The sequence below is a fragment of the Elaeis guineensis genome, chromosome 7 (genome assembly GCF_000442705.2).
Source record: "Elaeis guineensis isolate ETL-2024a chromosome 7, EG11, whole genome shotgun sequence".
In the NCBI taxonomy this organism is placed as follows: domain Eukaryota; kingdom Viridiplantae; phylum Streptophyta; class Magnoliopsida; order Arecales; family Arecaceae; genus Elaeis; species Elaeis guineensis.
In genome coordinates this window covers 88,572,999-88,575,748 of record NC_025999.2, presented here as the reverse complement: position 1 = coordinate 88,575,748, position 2,750 = coordinate 88,572,999, and positions in this window count along the sequence as shown.

The window sequence follows — 2,750 nt, the reverse complement described above, 5'->3', positions numbered from 1 at the left end:
CAAAAAAATTGAAAAAATAAAAAACGGAATGCTCGTGAAAATCAAACGGGCAGAATGTAAAGAAGAAAAATGGAAGAAGCCAGCAAGAAAAAAATTTATATATAGGGGAAGAGTTCTGGAACTAACCTAGACTGATCCGAAGGATGCAGAGATGCAGAGATGGGGATGACTCGAAGATACCTAAGGCCGAGAAGGACACTGGGGAAAAACGGAACTCTCAAGAAAAAGGAGGGATCGAAGAAACTTCCAAGCAAAGTGAGACCCTGAAGGAGGGAGGCAGATTTAAATAAGCGACGAGGTCCGGCGTAGTAATGATTGCGGATCTCCTCTGGCCAATCTACAACCGCCACGTGTCCCACTCACCATGGCAAGCGGCTGACATCTGACAGAACCATTATTACACCGTACCTAAAGCAATGCTCCAGCAAAAATTCTGAAAAAATCTTTTCGTATCACCTCGATTTGAAAAGGCTTCGGCACCAACGCGCCAAACGCCAAAATATCTGGAAACAACCGAGTGCGAAAATCAAATGGAGGCAACTTCGACTGTGAAAATTTTTCTGTACTTCCTTCATTCGAAATCCGAACTCGAAAGTAGGAGGACTGGTGTTGGGTATAAAATAACCCCAGCCAAAGTTTGTAAAAGGCCGACCCTTCCAGGGCTCTTCCGGCTTCCAACCTTGTGTAGTGTCTTTCCAAACTCCCCCGACCGTCCGAGCTTCCACAATATCATCCGGACTTCTCCGATAATGGGCTCCTCATTCACCTATCGGACTACTCCAAACGCTCTCTGAGCTTCACTATCAGCCGATTTTCTACAGTGATCGACTATTCTCCCGAATCTCAACCTAGATTTCTTCGGCCACGAACGACTTTACTTTGAACTTCTTCGAACTTCGTCAATGTCCGAGCTTCTCCAATAGCACGACTTCTATAGTAATCAGATTCCATCCAAGTCTCTACGACGGTCGATCGCCTTCCAGATTTCATCCGAGCCCCAACGAGAGCCAGATCCCAGCCGAACTTCTACAGCGGATGGATTCCAGACAAATTCTACAACGGACGGGCTCCACCAGCCGGATCTCTACTCCGAATTCTTTGGGCTTCATCATATTCGAGCTTCTCCAATAGCAGGACTTCTACAGTAATCAGATTCCATCCAAGTCTCTACGGTGGTCGACCGCCTTTCGGATTTCATCCGAGCCCCAACGAGAGCCGGATCCCAGCCGAACTTCTACAGCAGATGGATTCCAGACAAACTCCTAACACAGATGGGCTCCACTAGCCGGATTTCTACTCTGAACTTCTTTCGGACTTCGTCAATGTCCGAGCTTCTTTAGCGCGGGACTTCTACAATAAGAAGTCTCCGTCGAGCTTCAACGACAACCGATCTTCGTCCGAGCTTCTACAATAAGAAATCTTCATCTGAACTTCCACGATAACTGATCTTCGTCCGAACTTCTACAGCAGAATTAAATCCTGGACTCCTCCAATGTTCGACCTTCAACAGTATCCTCAAGACTCCTCCAGCGGACGAACCTCCACAATGCCATCCGAACCCCACTATCGATCGACCTCTGTCGGATTTCTCATGAAATCGACCTCTCTGATGGACGTCCTCAGACGAGCTTCTACATCAGGCAAACTCCAGACGGACTCCTCTAGCAATCGGACTCTCACCGAACTTCTCCAACAGAAAGTCTCCATCCGAGCTTCTACAGCAGATGACTTCCGCCTGCAGCATCAGCACCAAGGCACCCGACAACAGTGGACTCGTCAGCAACCTCGAAAACATCCGAGCCACTCTTAGATTGCAGAGACAGAGAGCCATTCCGCTCCTCAGACGTTCCAGTCGAGCTTCAGCCGTCAGGCCCGAACTCTCTAGCAAGTCACGACAATGGCCATACCCCACTCCACTCTCTGTAACAGATTTCATGTGACCCCACCACTCTCTGACAAGTCGTGACAATGGACACCACTCCACTCTCCATAACAAACTCCACGTGGCTCTGAACGGCCCCTGACGTCACTACTCTCCGTAACAAACTCCGCGTGGCCCCAAACGACCACTACCAAATGGTTACAGACGTCGCTGTCTATCAGTTACGCTCTCCATTCTATAAAAAGGGACTCCCAGATACGTTTCTTCTTCTAACCTAAAAACTCTATCTCGAAACCTGCTAAAATTTTATTTGAGTGCTCCATTTCTGTTGAGGCAGAGTACTAACTTGAGCGTCGGAGGATCTTGCCGGAGCACCCCCAACTTCGGTTTAGACTTCTCTTACAGCTCCCGACGGGCGGGACGCGATCTCCTCAACTTCAGCTTCTCCGACGTCGGCGAAATTCTGCACCAACAAGTTCAACGGCGTGACCTGTGATACAGTGGGTCTGAAAATAATTTTCAGATGGAGATATTTTTAGAACAGAATATTAAAAAAATGTATTTAAAAAAAAACTAGGTGGGGATAAGTCAATTCAGTAACATTGGATCAGGAGCCCTTTTTAACCTACAAAGGGCCTTACAGCGAATATACAGCAGTTTTTTAAACTACACAAAGGGGAAAAAGAAAAAGGATTTACACAACAGTATCAACATGGACGAGAGGAGCTCTCCTCCTCTCTCCTCCATCACCCCCTCCCGATCTTAAAATTATATTAGGTTAACGCTTTAAAGTCTGATACTTCGTATTAATCATCAAGACTTGTTCTGCATCTTGTTTTTCTCTTCTTCTTCTTAATTTTCTTTATTT